This window comes from Somniosus microcephalus, chromosome 1 (genome assembly GCF_052327205.1).
Source record: "Somniosus microcephalus isolate GS21.2 chromosome 1, FLI_Smic_1.0, whole genome shotgun sequence".
Lineage (NCBI taxonomy): Eukaryota > Metazoa > Chordata > Chondrichthyes > Squaliformes > Somniosidae > Somniosus > Somniosus microcephalus.
In genome coordinates this window covers 255601318-255619426 of record NC_140987.1, presented here as the reverse complement: position 1 = coordinate 255619426, position 18109 = coordinate 255601318, and the positions used below count along the sequence as shown (strand labels likewise).

The following is an 18109-nucleotide window of genomic DNA, read 5'->3' as shown; positions in this document are numbered from 1 at the left end:
ACGCTGGATACTTTCAGTTATCTGCGTTTTTCCATGATTAATGGGCTGAGGCGGGGGAGAGGCGCTCTCCATTATGATGGATAATGCAGATCCAGCTGTAAATCTTAAAAATAAATCTTTAAAGGGTTGTTCTTCTTCACTCTGCATCCTTCACATTACGTACCACTGGAGTTTAGCCAGGCCTGGATTACATTCTGGAAGCATGCAGGTGTCAGCTGTGGCTCAGTGGGTAGCACTCTCGCCTCTGAGTCAGAAGGTTGAGGTTTAAGTCCAACTCCAGAGACTTGAGCACAAAATCCAGCTGATGTTACTATGTTAACAGCGCTATATAAATGTAAGTTGTGGTTGTTACCTGTAGATTATGCTCCAAACAAAGGATCAAACCTCGTAACAATATTTATAAACATGAAACAAGTCTGGATTACTTCCTGTAAAGAGTTGGTATTACTTCACAGAGCAAGGCTCTACATATAGCCCAGAATTTCCTTGTGGGTTCCTCCGACCGGCGGGTATAACTTTGGCAGAAACTCCCAACAGGGACTTCTGCTGAGCTTACAGCAGTTGAGCAGGAAAACCCCCTGAGAAAATTCCCAGTGATAGCGGTGTCTTTTTCACTCACAAAAGTAACCAGGATCTCAACAACGTCCCTCACCACCACTTGAAGTCCTGCCAGCCCTTTTGGACCCACGCGCTTAACCCTCGACAATGCGACTTCAACCCTGGTGATGCTTGGAAAGCCGAATGGAATTCACACAAAGTCACAAACAAACACCTCGTGAAAGACCTGAAGCAGAAGATCCCTGGCTTCGATCTTCCATGAAACTTATGGGAAACCCTAAACCGCATCCGCACAAACCATGGCAGATGCAGACACTTGAGGCACAAATGGAGAATTAAAAACAGACCATGGAACATAGAACGACTCAAAGTCCGATTCACAAATACGAAGGAGGCATCACAGCAATACATTCGGCTACTCCTGACGCAATTGTCTGGCTTACCCACCTCAATGTAAAATTGTAGTTGTTGCTCTACATCTACAGTAACAGCTGACTAAGTGTCTTCGCAAGTTCCATTCCTGTGCAGAATATCACTGCCAAATAACCAGCAAATTCACCGCATGTGGAGCAAAGGCTCAAGTCATGCATGAGTCAAGGATTCCACAACATCATCATAAAATTGGTCAACCTCTGCACATTGATAAGTACAAAGATATATTGGGGGAGAAATTGAGTATAGCCCCGTTTGGGGCGCCAGCTTTGCCAAGGCGCTAAAAGTAGCGCCCCGGAAACATTCGCGCCCCCGCACCGGAAATTGAGTTGTTGCGCCCCAAAGGGAAGCGCGGCGCTACTGGAGGCGCCCCGCATCCCTCTTGGGGCGCTGCGAGTGAATATCGTGGCGCTACGTGCCGCAGCGCCACACCCTGTGGCACGTCGCGCTGCGGTATTGCAGGCCTTCCTCCCCTTCTTAAAGGGGAGGGGCCTTGTGCAGCGCGATCTGGGGCCCAGCTGGGCCCCCAAGGATCGGGAGCGCAGGCAAAAAAGCCCGGCACCGATGAGAAGTGCCGGGCTCTTGGAGCGCAGCCGGCACTCCGCGGGGGGTGGTGGGGGCGTTCAGGAGGCCGGGGGCGGGAGCGCAGGCAGTGCTGGCAAGCGGCCAACAACAAAAATGGCCGCCCCGCACCTCGCCTTTAATTTGCGCCTCCCTGGCCGCAGGTAGGCCCCCCAGAACCCGTCGGACATAGCGTCCGGCGGTAAATCAGGGGGTGCTGCCAAATATCGCGGCCGGGGCGTCAGCGGGGCGCTGCACACACCGATGACGTCATCGGCAGTGGCGCAGCGCTAACGGTTAGCGCCACCACTAACGTCCCGCAGAATTTAGCGGGAGGTGTGGGCAGTGCCGCGCCCGGGCGCCAGTTGGCTTGCGACCCACTTAGCGCCCTCTTAAGGCACTAACGGGTGGCGCAACCTACTGAATTTCTGCCCCATTGTTTTTAAATTAATGCCTGATGTGTTTTTTCCCCCCATGGAATCACTTCCCAAACCTCTACATGAACCTAGACATCATTAGAGCTAGGCTGTTCAGGGATGATGTCAGGAAGCACTTCCTCACGCAAAGGGTGGTGGAAATCTGGAACTCTCCCCCCAAAAAGCTGTTACGGCTGGGGTCAATTGAAAATTTCAAAACTGAGAGTGTTGGATTTTTGTTGGGTAAGGGTATTAAGGGTTACAGAACCAAGGCGGGTAGATGGAGTTAAGATAAAGATCAGCCGCAATCTAATTGAATGGCGGAACTGGCTCGAGGGGCTGAATGGTCTACTCCTGTTCCTATGTTCCTAAGTCATAGAGATCAAAAGGCAGCAATTGCTGTTCTCAGCTTCAGTTGATCACAACTAGAGCAGTCAATTGAGCTGCTGTTATTGGGCCGAAGAGCTAGGAAGGGAAATAAAAAGTACTCAGTTGGGGTTTGAAATGCTGATTGCTATCAAGTGGCCCCTACTAGAAGCCACTTTACCATAAATGCTGGGTGTGAATAGGATTGGGAGCTGAAATGTGATGCCTTTCATGGTCGAACTGCCAACCAACACTCCCGGTCTAGGATTTTTACATTTATTTTTTCATTCATGGGATGTGGGCACCGCTGGCAAGACTGGCATTTATTGCCTATCCTTACTTTCCTCTTGAGAAGGTCATGGAGGTTGCCTTCTTGAACTGCTGCAGTCCTTGTGGTGAAGGTACTTCCACAGTGCTGTTAATTAGGGATGTTCCAGGATTTTGACACAGTGACAATGAAGGAACGGCAATGTATTTCCAAGTCAGGACAATGTGTGAACTTGGAGGTGGTGGTGTTTCCACCGTCTGCTGCCCTTGTCCTTCTAGGTGGTAGAGGTCGCGGGTTTGGGAGGTGCTGTCGAAGAAGCCTTGGCGAGTTGCTGCAGTGTATCTTGTAGATGGTACACACTGCAGCCACGGTACGCCGGTGGTGGAGGGAGTGAATGTTTAAGGTGGTGGATGGGGTGCCAATCAATTGGGCTGCTTTGTCCTGCTTTGCCTCAGCTCATCCGCTGCTGAAACACTCATCCATGCCTTTGTTGCCTCTAAACTTGACTATTCTAACGCACTCCTGGCTGGCCTCCCACATTCCACCTACGTAAACTTGAGGCCATCCAAAACTCAGCTGTCCGTGTCCTAACTTGCACCAAGTCCCATTCGCCCATCACCCCTGTGCTCGCTGACCTACTTTGGCTCCCGGTTAAGCAGCACCTCGATTAAAAAATTCTCATCTTTGTTTTCAAATCCCTCCATGGCCTCGCCCTTTCCTATCTCTGTAATCTCCTTCAGCCCCACAACCCCTCAACTCCCTGAGATATCTGCGCTCCTCTAATTCTGCCCTCTTGAACATCCCTGATTATAATCGCTCAACCTTTGGTGGCCGTGCCTTCTGTTGCCTAGGCCCTAAGCTCTGGAATTCCCTGCCTAAACCTGTCAGCCTCGCTACCTCTCTTTCCTCCTTTAAGACGCTCCTTAAAACCTACCTCTTTGACCAAGCTTTTGGTCACCTGCCCTAATTTATCCTTATGAGGATCGGTGTCAAATTTTTTGCATTAAAATACTCCTGTGCAACACCTTGGGACGTTTTACTACGTTAAAGGCGCTATATAAATACAAGTTGTTGTTGTTGGATGGTGTCAAGCTTCTCGACCTTTGTCATCCGGGCAAGTGGAGAGCATTCCATCAAACTCCTGACTTGTGCCTTGTAGATGGTAGAAAGGCTTCGGGGAGTCAGGAGGTGAGACACTCGCCACAGAGTCTAGCCTCTGACCTGCTCTTGTAGCCACTGTAATTATGTGGCTGGCCCAGTTAAGTTTCTGGTCAAAATGCATTTGAAGAATGGCGACTTGAATGAGATGCGAGGAGATGGCTAGCACAGTAAACTCTGTACCACAGCAAGAATCAAACCTTTTCAGGCAGGAGGGGAGAAAATAAGAAAAACAATGTATTTACAGCACTTTAAAGCCTTCGGGACTCACCATCAAGTTCAACAATTTCAGATCATAACTGACATGTATCAGTCATTCATGAAAGAAAGACTTATGAAATAATACTGAGCAACATACGAGTGGCGCAGTCCAGGGAGAGTATAAATACTCGGGCACGGGCCCAGCTTGCGCAGGACATTCTTAACAGGAACTAGTGAAGGACACAACTGGACCTCCATGTGGTAATACAGTTGATTAAAGCTTTGTTTAACGCTTAGACCAAGTGCCTAGTAGTTTTCTTACGTCAATAACCACAGCTCCTATTTTTTTCAGACCAGGTGCTGGTAATGATTCTGCAGTTGTCATTTACACCTCCTCTAGATCCATCTTTTGTTTCTTTACTTGTCCCATTACCACCCGCTTTTTCCTTGCACCATCATCCTATTATCATTTAATCTCTCCTGCCCTCCACCCTATCACAGACCCTCCCTTTTGTTCTTTCCTCCCCTCCTCCCCTTTCGCTACCTCTGTACTTGCTTAGAATCTGTTATATCTCTAACTTTTTCCAGTTCTGACAAAAGGTCATCAACTTGAAACGTGAACTCTGTTTCATTCTCCACAGATGCAGCCTGACCTGCTGAGTGTTTACCAGCATTTTCTGTTCTTAAAACAATGTATTTGTTGTTCTTCCTCAGGTTTTTCTGCCTCTCAACACCATTCAATGTGGGACAGATCCTGGCATCCCTGCAGCAACCTGACGAGTGAATTCACCATGTAAGAACCATGGGCACAGGCGGACATCGTACACCAATGTTCCATGCTGCCTTACCATCCTAAAACTGACACCAGCGCTCCTTAAAAGTTGATTCACTTAATGGTAAAAAAAATACACAAGCATTTTAGTTCCATTATAATTTGCTAATGTAGTTAGGCTTTTCTAATTTTTAAGGTTTACACTTTTCCTGAATTTTTCTCACAAAAGGAAATAGAGTGAAATTGGTCACGAGCAAATGCATTGTTTTCCCATGTCAAAAAATCAAAAAGAATTTTTGAGGTTAATCAGTAAAACAATTTTCTGCAGGAAAAAGAAAACCTTTAAACAACTTGTATTTAGAACATAAGAACATAAGAAATAGGAGCAGGAGTAGGCCATTCGGCCCGTCGAGCCTGCTCCGCCATTCAATGAGATCATGGCTGATCTTCTGCCTCAACTCCATTCACCAGCCCTATCGCCATATCCCTTGATGCCCTTACTAGTCAGAAATATATCGACTTCTGTTTTGAATATACCCAATGACTGAACCTCCACAGCCCTCTGGGGTAGAGAATTCCAAAGATTCACCACCCTCTGTGTAAAGAAATTTCTTCTCATTTCAGTCCTGAATGGCCTACCCTTTATCCTGAGGCCGTGGCCCCTGGTTCTAGACTCCCCAGCCAAGGGAAACATTCTCCCAGCATCCATCCTATCAAGCCCTGTAATAATTTTGCATGCTTCAATGAGATCCCCTCTCATTCTTCTGAATTCAAGAGAATACAGGCCTAGTTTACTCAATCTCTTCTCATACGACAGTCCCGCCATCCCAGGAATCAATCTCGTGAACCTTCGTTTGCCTTCCTAATGGCTTGCTGCACCTGCACATTCACTTTCAGTGGCTCATGTACAAGGACACCCAGGTCCCTTTGAGCATCTGCATTCCCCAATCTTTCACTATTTAGGAAATACTCTGCCTTTCTGTTTTTTCTAACTTCACATTTATCCACATTATATTCCATCTGCCATGTTCTCGCCCACTCACTGAGCCTGTCGAGGTCCCCTTGAAGCCTCTTCACATCCTCTTCACAACCGACACTGCCACCTAGCTTTGTATCATCAGCAAATTTGGAAATGTTACATTTAGTCCCCTCATCCAAATCATTGATATAGATTGTGAATAGCTGAGGCCCAAGCACCGATCCTTGTAGTACCCCACTAGTCGCAGCCTGCCATCCTGAAAAAGACCCGTTTATCCCTACTCTTTGTTTTCTTTCTGTTAACCAATTCTAAATCCATGCCAAGGGAATATTACCCCCATTTCCATGTGCCCTAATTTTGTTCACCAACCTTTTGTGTGGGACCTTATCGAAGGCCTTCTGAAAATCCAGATACACCACATCTACCGGTTCCCCTTTGTCTACTCCACTAGTTACATCCTCAAAGAACTCCAATAGGTTTGTCAAACAGGATTTCCCTTTTATAAAACCATGTTGACTCTGCCCAATCTTACTTTTAGTTTCTAAGTGCCCAGTTATTGCATCCTTTATAATAGATTCCAGCATTTTCCCAACTACTGATGTGAGGCTAACAGGTCTGTAGTTCCCCATTTTCTCTCTCTCTCCTTTCTTAAATAGTGGGGTTACATTTGCTATCCTCCAATCTGCAGGAAGCGTTCCAGAATCTATAGAATTTTGGAAGATGACAACCAATGCGTCCACTATCCCAATGGCCATCTCTTTCAAGACCCTAGGATGTAGGTTATCCGGTCCTTGGGATTTATTTTTTAGTCCCATTAATTTTGCTAATACTGTTTTTTACTAATAATGATTTCTTTAAGTTCCTCATCCTTGCCACACCCTTGGTTTTCTCGTATTTCTGATAGGTTTTTTGTGTCTTCCCCCATGAAGACAGAAACAAAGTATTTATTTAATTTCCCTGCCATTTCCTCATTCCCCAGTATAAATTCTCCCGTCTCTGACTGTAAAGGGCCTACATTTACCTTCGCCAGTCTTTTCCTTTTCACATGCCTATAGAAGCTTTTACAATCTGTTTTTATATTTTTTGCTAGTTTGTGTTCATATTCCATTTTCCCTTTCTTTATCAATTTCTTGGTCCCCCTTTGCTGATTTCTAAAAAGATCCCAATCCTCAAGCTGACCGCTTTTTCTGGCAACTTTATAAGCTTCCTCCTTTGACTTAATACCAGCTTTAATTTCTTTTGTTAGCCATGGTTGGATCACTTTTCCTTTTGGGTTTTTATGCCCTAGAGGAATATATGTTAGTTGCAAATTATGCATTAGTTCCTTGAATGTTAGCCATTGTATGTCCACCTTCATACCTTTTAGTGTAGTCTCCCAATCTACCATGGCCAACTTGTCCCTCATACCCTTGTAGTTTCCTCTGTTTAGATATCATGACCTTAATTTCAGATTGGATTACATCACTCTCAAACTTAATGTAAAATTCAATCATATTATGGTCACTTGCCCCTAAAGGCCCCTTTACCACAAGATTATTGATTAGCCCTTTCTCATTACACAGTACCAGATCCAGAATAGCCTGTTCCCTAGTTGGTTCCTCCACATACTGATCCAGAAAACCATCTCGCATGCATTCCAAGAATTCGTCCTCCACACCAATAGTGGTAATTTGATTTGCCCAGTCAATATGTAGATTAAAGTCCCCCATGATTACCATATTGCCCTTGTTACTTGCACTTCTAATTTCTTGATTGATACTGTGCCCTACATTACTGTAATGTATGTAATGTATATATACCTTAAGGGAGAGAACTACTTTTTACAGCTCCTGTATACTGTAGTAACGGCAGTGACCACACCTGTATATAAAGTTAGTTCTAGAGTAACCCTCATTCAGTAAACACCTGTTGAATCGTTCCCTGCAGTCTGTTGTCTGATTATTGAAGGACACAACATTAAGATACACGGACATAACATTGGCGACGAGGCAGATTCGAACCTACCTGCAACTCTGCATCACCTCCCAGGGATTCGCTCCTGGAGAACAGTGGAAGAAGGTCGAGTCCAGAAGCATGGGCGTCGACCACGAGCAACCGCCCAGTCATCCAGCGGAGATTTGAGCATCGCAGGGGAGGCTGTCGAGAGCCAGGCTTGGCTTTCCAGTCACGGTGGTCCAGCGAAACGGGCTGGCAACAGGTACTGCGCAGACCCTTCCCGGACAGCGGCGGGCTAGAGCCCGGCCGAGAGGCACAGAAAAAGGCCGAGCAGCGTCGACGGGGGAGAGAGAGAGGGCAGAGCGCACAGGGCGCAGCCGGTGTTCAAGGGCCGAGCAGCGTCAATGGGGGAGAGAGACGAGAGAGAGCAGAGCGCAGCCGGTGTTCAAGGGCCGAGCAGCGTCAACGGGGGAGAGAGGCGCGCAGGAAAACGCGAGGTGCTGCCATTGCCACGAGGACCACAGAGAGCGGCGTTGGCAGCAGCGCAGGAGCAGCGCACGAAACCCACAGGGTGTCGCCATTTGCCACGAGGACCGCCGAGAGCGGCGTTGGCAGTAGCGCGGGAGACGCCATTTTAAGCAGCAGCGGGGAACAAAGGAAAGCGCGGGAGATGCCATTTTAAGCCAGTCTAACCACACCCAAAAATGCCGAAGAGTGGCAGTATCACAGCGTTCGACAATGAAGTCGAAGATTGGACGACATATGTCGAACGCATAGAAGTATACTGCAAGGCGAATGAAGTGCCAGATGACAAGAAAGCGCTGGTATTGTTGAATTCAATGGGTGCAAAAACATATGGCTTACTACGAAACCTAGTAACCCCAGAGAAGCCAGTAGAAAAGGATTTTGAAAACATAGTGTCAATCCTACAGGACCACTTAAACCTCACACCGCTGCTGATAGCAGAAAGATTTAAGTTTCACAAAAGGAACCAGCATAAAGATGAAAGTAATGCTGAGTATTTAACGGAACTGCGCAAGCTATTGAAACACTGCCAGTTTGGAACGGGACTAGCAGATACTTTAAGGGACAAGTTTGTGTGTGGGCTTCAAAGTGAAGGAACCCAGAAACGGCTTCTATCAGAAAAGGATCTTACAATGGACAAGGCTTTCAGCATTGCAGTATCACACGAAGCAGCAGCACGGGGCGCTGCAGAGATACAACGGAGACCGCAAGAATATGGCACAAATGGAATGTCATACGGAACAGTGAAGTGCTATCGCTGTGGCAGAACAACACACGACCATAATGATTGCTGGTTCAAGGACAAAGTGTGCAGACAGTGTGGAAAAGTAGGACACATAGCAAGAGTCTGCAGGGCGGGAAAGAAAACCAGCAGCAAGAAATCTCCACAGGAGAAGTACAAGAAGGTACATAAGGTGACGGAGAGTAGTTCAGACAAACAGAAGAGTGATACAGACTCCGGAAGCAAGGAGCTGGGTTGTCTGAAACTACATAATGTGATCAAAATGGAGGATCACCAAACTATCTGGGTCACGCTCAAGATAGCAGGAGTCCAAGTGAAAATGGAATTGGACACAGGGATCAGCCCTAACAGTCATAAACCGAAGGGAGTACAAGTGGCTATTCTCACATATACCCTTGAGAGAGACAGAGATTGTCTTGAAGACGTACACGGGGCAAAAAGTCTACCCCAAAGGAAAAATAAGGGTGAACGTTATATATAACGGCAAGGAAACACCAAAAATTGACCTATATGTATTGTCAGATGGAGGACCACCACTACTAGGACGTGAATGGATCCGGAAGATACAGCTAGATTGGCATTCCATACAGGCACTGACTGTGGCTGACAAAAAGGATGACAACGTCACACCTGGACGACTGTCAAAGATCCTAACTGATGCGAAAGAAGTGTTCCAGCAAGGACTCAAAGCACTAAAAGGCATGACAGCGATGATTAAAATTGAAGAAATCGCAAGCCCCAAATTTTTTAAGGCCAGACCGGTACCTTATGCGATCCGCCCAGCCGTCGAAGCAGAGCTGGAGAGTCTGGAACGTTCAGGTGTACTGTCCAAGGTAGACTGGAGTAAGTGGGCTACACCCATCGTCCCTGTGATGAAAAAGTCGTTGAGCAGCACACCTGGGGAACCAAGGAAGGTTCGCATCTGTGGGGACTTTAAGGTATCAGTGAACCCGGTCCTTCACACCGTACAATATCCACTTCCGCGGATTGAAGATATTTTCGCCTCGCTATCTGGAGGGAAACGCTTCACTAAGATTGATCTGGCCCAGGCGTATCTGCAAATGGAGGTAGAAGAAGCATCAAAAAAATACCTCACAATCAACACCCATAAAGGTCTCTACCAATACAACCGGCTGGTATTTGGGGTAGCATCAGCTCCGGCTATTTGGCAGAGGGCAATGGAACAAGTCCTGCAAGGGATCCCAGGGACCCAGTGTTATTTAGACGACTTCCTGGTCACGGGCGAAAATGACAGTGATCACCTTGCCAACCTGGAGCAGGTGCTCACTAGATTGCAGGAATATGGGCTCCGAGCTAACCGCCCCAAATGCGAGTTTTTTAGAAAACAGATCTCGTATTGTAGCCACGTTATCGATAAAGAGGGGTTACATAAGTCCCCAGAGAAGATTGAGGCAGTAGTCAAGGCTCCAGCCCCGGAAAATGTGTCATAACTGAGGTCGTTCCTCGGGCTGGTAAACTACTACCATAAGTTGTTGCTAAATTTGTCTATAATACTACACCCACTGAACACCCTACTGCAAACTGGGGTGCCATGGAAGTGGAGTGACGAATGTAGACGAGCTTTCCAGAAGAGCAAAACACTAATCACATCGAAAGAGGTATTGGCCCATTACAACCCGGCATTACCAATTCGGTTGGCATGTGATGCGTCACCCTACGGCATTGGAGCGGTGCTGTCGCACAAATTCTCGGACGGCTCAGAGAGGCCAATAGCCTTTGCGTCACGATCACTAACCTCAGCCGAGCGTAACTACGCCCAGATTGACAGGGAGGCCCTCAGCCTAGTGTGGGGAGTGAAAAAGTTCAATCACTATCTGCACGGGCAGAAGTTCACCTTGCTGACTGACCACCAACCACTTGTCTCCATCTTTAATCCAAAGAAGGGCGTTCCGGTGATGACTGCGCAATGGCTACAAAGATGGTCCCTTTTTCTAGGGGCGCACCAATATGAAATTGAGTATAAGGGCACGAAACAGCATGGAAACGCTGATGGGCTATCACGCCTGCCACTGCCTACTGCGGAGGAAGCACCAGCAGTGGATCCTGTCGAAATGTTTCATTCGACTATAATTGAATGCTTGCCAGTAACTAACGCTGGTATAGAGAAGGAGACCCGAAATGACCTGACACTGTCTCGGGTATATGATTTGACGGTGAAGGGATGGCCAGCACATGGTGACTCACTGTTGCCAGCATTCTCATCCAGAAGAGAACAGCTGTCAGTATGCCAGGGGACCTTGATGTGTGGATCCCGAGTGGTAATTCCACCCAAGCTAAGGGAGAGAGTGCTCAATGAGCTTCACGAAGGTCATCTGGGAGGGGTGAAAATGAAAAGCCTTGCTAGGGCTTATGTGTGGTGGCCGGGGATCGATCAGCTAATCGAGGACCTGACAAAGAGCTGCTCAGGATGCCAGAAGGTCCAAAATGCACCACCACATGCCCCTCTACACCCATGGGAGTGGCCCTCATCTCCATGGCAACGGGCGCATATTGATTTTGCTGGTCCATTCATGGACTCACTGGCCTAGAAATTCAGTTAGGGGCGCCCAGCTGGCTAGCGCCCAAAAGTTAGCGCTGGGCGCGGAGCCATTTGCGACCGTCAGATATTCGGCTTCTGGGCCCCAATCCGGAACCGGGCGCTATTCCAGGGTGTGCCCGCCTCCGCTTGGGGCGCTGAAACGGAATTTCAGTGCTCTTGGCGCTGCTGCGCCAGCCGCTGCGGAGCGGCAGGCTGTGGTACTGCAGGCCTCCTCCTTCTCTTAAGGGGGAGCTGCCTGCAACGGGGAGATCGCCGCTGGAGAGTGCCGGCAAATGAGCCCGGCACCTCGGAGAAGTGCCGGGTTCGCGGAAAGCAGCCGACAATGCCGCGGGGTGGGGGGGGGGGGGTGGTGGAGGAGGCCGGGGAAGGAGGTGCGGGCAGGCGGCTGCCGAAAAAGCGGCCGGCCGCACCTCCACCTTAAAGCGCCCCACTAAGGCTAGAGTACGGCCCCGTTTTCTGGTCGCTGTTTGCGGCCGCTGCGGAAGAGGCGGCCGCAACTAAATATGGGGATCGGGCCGGTTTCGGGGCGGGACCGGGGCACTGCGCACACCGATGACGTCATCGGTGCCGGCGCAGCGCTAACGGCTACCGCCGCCAATACCGCTGCGCTGAATATCAGCGCAAAATCATTTTTGGCGCAGAAGCCCTCTTTAGGCGGTAACTGGCCGCAAAGCTGGCAGCGCCTTAATGAATTTCTAGGCCAATGTTTTTAATAGCCGTGGATGCGCACTCAAAATGGCCTGAGGTGATCAAAATGTCCTCCACCACCACAGAGAAAACTATTGCAGTCCTACGGACCATTTTTGCCAGGAACGGCTTGCCAGAGCAGATTTGCTCTGATAATGGACCACAGTTTGTGTCCGAAGAGTTTCGAAGATTTATGAAAAGGAATGGGGTACGACATTACACATCCGCCCCGTATCATCCAGCCACAAATGGATTGGCTGAGAGGTTCGTACAAACCTTTAAAAAAGCAGTAAAGGCCATGTGCGATGACGACATTCCACTGCAGCATAAGGTGGACAATTTCCTGTTAGCCTACAGAAATGCGACACATGCAGTCACCAACCAGGCCCCGGCCATGATGTTCTTTAACCGAAGGTTGAGATCTCGTCTGGATTTGCTCAGACCAAATGTACGAAGAGATGTTGAGAGTAAGCAATTCCAGCACATCAATGAGAAGCCGACAAGGAGCTTCAATGTAGGGCAACCAGTCTTGGCCCGCGACTACCGAACAGAGAAATGGCAACCAGGAACGATATGCACACGGCAGGGGCCACTAATGTACACAGTGGATGTTGGGGAGAACATTGTGAGACGCCATGCTGACCAGATCCTAGAGTCACAGGAACGAGTCAACCCCATGTCTCGGCCATACGTACCTGGTGAGGAACCCGACGTACAGGTCGCATCTACCTCAGAAACAATAGCATTGGTAGCTGATGAATCAACTGACGACAGGGTGCTAGAATCGCCTCCGCACCAAGAGCGAGACACTCGGGAAAGGTGTTATCCAGAAAGAATCAGGAAGCCTCCCCAGAGACTGAATATATGAATGGACTATTTTCATATAACATTGTATATTAAAAATGTTAATTGTTAAATGAGTATTATGGTACTGTTAATCTAAAAGGGGAGGAATTGTAATGTATGTAATGTATATATACCTTAAGGGAGAGAACTACGTTTTACAGCTCCTGTATACTGTAGTACCGGCAGTGACCACACCTGTATATAAACCCTGAGTAGTGATCTGTAGAGTTAGTTCTAGAGTAACCCTCATTCAGTAAACACCTGTTGAATCGTTCCCTGCAGTCTGTTGTCTGATTATTGATGGACACAACATTAAGATACACGGACATAACAATTACCACTATTGTTTGGCGGCCTATACACTACTCCCACCAATGTTTTCCACCGTTTGCTGTTTCTTTGCTCCACCCAAACTGATTCCAATTCTACATCACGATCTGCCGAACCAAGATCTTTTATCTCGACCGTACCGATCTCATCCCTCATTAACAGCGCTACGCCACCTCCTTTTCCTTTTTGTCTGTCCTTCCTAAATGTTGAGTACCCTGGAACATTCAGTTCCCAGCTTTGGTTACCCTGCAACCATGTCTCTGTAGTGGCAATGACATCATACCCATTTACTTCTATTTGTGCCATTAATTCATCCACCTTGTTGCGAATGTTACGTGCATTTAGATAAAGTGCCTTCAACTTTGCCTGTTTAATATTTTTCTGCACCTTGACCCTCTTTACTGTTGGCCTTTGTTTCTGCTCCCTACTACTTTTGCTGACTACTTTTCTAACTTTCACTTCCAGCTTTGTTTCTCTCCGCTCTGGGCCCACACTTAGGTTCCCAGTGTGGGAATATATAGCACCTTTAACGTAGTAAAACATCCCAAGGTGCTTCACAGGAGCGATTATCAAACAAAATATGACACCGAGCCACATAAGGAGATATTAGGACAGGTGAAAGAGGTCGGTTTTAAGGAGCGTCTTAAAGGAGGAGAGAGAGGTAGAGAGCTGGAGAGGTTTAGGGGGAGATTTCCAGAGCCTAGGCAGCTGAAGGCACGGCTGCCAACAGTGGAGTGATGGAAATTGGGGATGCACAAGAGGCCAGAATTGGAGGAGCACAGAGCTCTCGGAGGGTTGTAGGGCTGGAGGAGGTTACAGAGATAGGATGGAGGTAAATGATAAATACAACTGTCTTCACAAGAAGTTACAATGCAATAAAAAAAATGACATGCCTCATTAATGCATCCTCAGCACCTCCTCCATCGCACGGCTTAATTCAGTCACTTAGAATCATAGGGGGAAAAATTGGGTTGGTTTGCTCCTCTCGTTAGCGCCTCCAGGGGGCACTAACGGGGTGCAAATCCCCTAGCACCCGGGCGCAGTATTGCTAACGCCTCTCGCGAAATTCAGCGGGAGGTTAGCAGCGGCGGTAGCCAGTAGTGCCCCCGCTGCGCCGCCGGCGATTACGTCATCGCCGTGCGCAGCGCCCCGCTTGCACACTGCTTGCGTCCCAGCCGTAAACTTCCCTTGCGCCCCCTGACCTACCGCCGGATGATATGTCTGACAGGATCAAGGGGTGTTTTTGCAGCAGTGGCGGTGGTAATAAAAGGGCAGGTGTCGGGGGGCCAATTTTATTTTGGCCGACTGCCAGCACCTGCCCCCCTTTCACTTTTTTCCTCGGGGTGCCGGCTGCGATCACTCAGCTCGGCACTCCTCATGAGTGCTAGGCTGTTTTCCGGGCACCCTGCTCCCCGGTGGTCCAGCAGGGCCCCGGTGCATGCAGCGCTAGGTCCCTCCCCTTTAATCAGGGGAGGAGGCCTGCAATACCGTGGCGCTATGTGCCGACGCGCATCTTCAGTAGTAGTGCCCCAAGAAGGAGGTGGAGTTCTTCCAGTAGTGCCCCACCTCCTGCTTGGAGCGCTACTACTGAATTTACAGAGCAGGGGCGCTAACTTTCTCGGGGCACTAAAATTAGCGCCCCAGCGATGTTAGCGCGCCACCCAATTTTCCCCCCATAGAATCTTAGAATAGTACAGCACAGAAGGAGGCCATTCAGCCCATCGCATCTGCACCGGCTCTTTCGAAGAGCAATCCAGTTAGTCCTATTCCCTCACTCTTTCCCCATATCCCTGCAATTTTTTCTCCTTCAAGTATTTATCCAATTCCCTTCTGAAGGCTACTATTGAATCTGTATCCACCACCCTAACAGGCAGTACATTCCACATCCTAACCACTCGTTGCGTAAAAAAAGTTTTTCCTTATGTCGCCTCTGGTTCTTTTGCCAATCACCTTGAATCTGTGCCCTCTGGTTATCGCCCCTTCAGCCATTGGAAACTGTTTCTTTTTATTTACTCTATCTAAACCCTTCATGATTTAAAACACCTCTATCAAATCTCCTCTTGGCCTTCTCTGCTCCAAAGGGAACAACCCCAGCTTCTCTAGTCTATCCACGTAACTGTAATCCCTCATCCCTGGAAATATTCAAATAATTCCCTTCTGTACCCTCTCCAAAGCCTTCACGTCCTCCCTAAAGCGTGTTGCCCAGAATTGGACACAATACTTCAGCTGGGGCCGAACTAGTGTTTTATATAAGTTTAGCATAACTTCCTGACTTTTGTATTCTATGCCTCTATTTATAAAGCCCAGGATCCCATATACTTTATGAACTGCTTTGTTAACCTGTCCTGCCACCTTGAAAGATTTGAGCACAAGCACCCCCAGGTCTCTCTGTTCTTGCACCCCCTTTAAAATTGTGCCATTTAGTATGTATGGTCTCTCCTCATTCTTCCTACCAGAATGTATCACCTCACACTTCTCTGCATTGAATTTCATCTGCCATGTGTCCGCCCATTCCACCAGCCTGTCTATGTCTTCTTGAAGTTTATTACTATCTTCCTCAGTGTTTACTACACTCCCAAGTTTTGTGTCACCTGCAAATTTTGAAATTGTGCCCTGTACCCCCAAGTCCAAGTCATTAATGTACATCAAAAACAGCAGAGGTCCTAGTACTGATCCTTTGGGAACGCCACTGTATACCTCCCTCCAGTCTGAAAAACAGCCATTCACCACAACTCTCTGTTTTCTATCCCTTAGCCAATTGTGAATCCATGTTGCTGCTGCCCCTTTTATCCCATGGGCTTCAACAAGCATAGTATGTGATACCTGTGCATGAGACAGGGAATTGAAAGTGCGCTTGTGGTAAACCACTTTTACCGTTTACTATCGTTACACTATAGTTATCACTGTTAGATCGTTTCCCTATAGTTATCACTGTTCACATTGTTGTATCACTGTACGAGGTCGCCTCTTGTCACGCTGCTATACCTGGGCTGACCACTGCCGACTCCGCCCATGGCTCCACCTACCTGCCCGGGTATAAAGGTGGTCGACTGGCTGGTATTCCTCCTTCTTGGATCCGATCACCCACGAGGGTGGGCTCTGTTATTTAGTCAATAAAAACCTATAGTTACTTTCTTAACTCGTCGCTTTTCATTGGACGAATTGATAGGTATATCAATTTTATTGACTAAATTTTAAAATGTCGTCACTTGAGCAGCCAAACAACCAGTCAACGGAGCAGCCAAACGACCAGCCAGATGCCCAGCTACAACAGCCACAGCAGCCGGCTTGGCTGCGAGCCCTCAAACCACCGTACCTGGATCTAAACCCACAAGCAACAAACGCAGCCCTCGACTTCAAACACTGGCTGTGCTGCTTCGAATCCTACCTGGAAGAATCCGGCGTCCCTCAGAGATCCAAACTAAGAGTTCTGACCGCCCAAGCGAGCCCTAAAGTATACGCACTCATCCAGGACATTACTACTTACGAGGCCGCTATCAACCTACTGAAACAGCAATACCGGAGCCCGGTAAATTCCATGTATGCCAGACACCTCCTAAGATCCCGCCCGCAACAGCCAGGAGAGTCTGTAGCTGAATTTTTACGGGCGCTACGAACACTCGGCAGGGACTGTGACTTTAAAGCAGTATTGGCTGCAGAAAACACTGAAGATAACATCCGCGATGCCTTCGTGAAAGGCCTTCGGTCCGACTACTCACGGCAGAGACTGCTGGAATCAAAGGACCTCGACCTGAACTCAGCTGCAGCCTTGGCCTACTCCCTAGAAGTGACCCAGCGGGACCTCGAGGTGTATTCCAGGTACAGTTCGCGACTCTGGGACTCGGGCCCGACCCCGACCGCAATACCCCTCGTAGCGCCGCCCCCGGGACCTACCTCAGCGTCGGCGTCCCGGACCCGATCGGGACCGCCACCCCCGGTACCGGCTGCGACATCGGAGCCCCACGACCGGGCCGCCGGCTGCTTCTTCTGTGGACAGGCGAAACACCCGAGGTCGCGCTGCCCAGCCAAAAACGCGACGTGCTCCAGCTGCCTGAAGAAAGGCCACTTCGCGAAGGCCTGCAGAGGGAGAGCAGCAGAGGCCAGCAGTGCCTCATGCGAACTGTGGGGGCGGCCATCTTTTATCAAGGCCACAGATGAGCAATGGGGGCGGCCATCTTTGATCCAGGCAACCGACGCCAGCAGTGCCTCATGTGGGTTGTGGGGGCAGCCATCTTCTCCGCCATTTTGCCCCACCTCGTGGGCGCCTCCATTTTACCCACCACGCTCGACCACCACCTTACCTCCAGACCTGACGACCGCTTCACCTACAGACTACAGCGACCCGCTCAGCCACACACTAGCCTCCGTCACGCTAGACCAAGCTCGCCCGCATCAGCTGTCCAAGTCAATGATGGACATCAAAGTAGACGGCCACGCCACGACCTGCCTGTTCAACAGCGGAAGCACGGAGAGCTTCATACATCCAGACACGGTGAGCCACTACTCCCTCACTGTCCAGCCAACGCGCAACCGGATCTCGATGGCATCGAGGTCCCACGCCACAGACATCAGCGGCTACTGTGTTGTGACCCTGTCGGTTAAGGGCACGGAGTATAAAAACTTTAAACTCCTCGTCCTGCCCCAGCTATGCGCTGCCGTCCTACTAGGGCTGGATTTTCAATCCCACCTCCAAAGCGTCACTCTAGCATACGGTGGACCCCTCCCCCCGCTCACAGTCGACAACCAGCAGCCTTTAAATCGCCCACCGCGTAA

General features: G+C 48.9%; 1 protein-coding gene across 1 annotated transcript in view; it reads right to left on the bottom strand.

The window, feature by feature from the left end:
- mamdc2a (MAM domain containing 2a) overlaps window positions 1-18109 on the bottom strand; it is a 249100-nt gene that overhangs the window by 22953 nt on the left and 208038 nt on the right. The window lies entirely within an intron of this gene.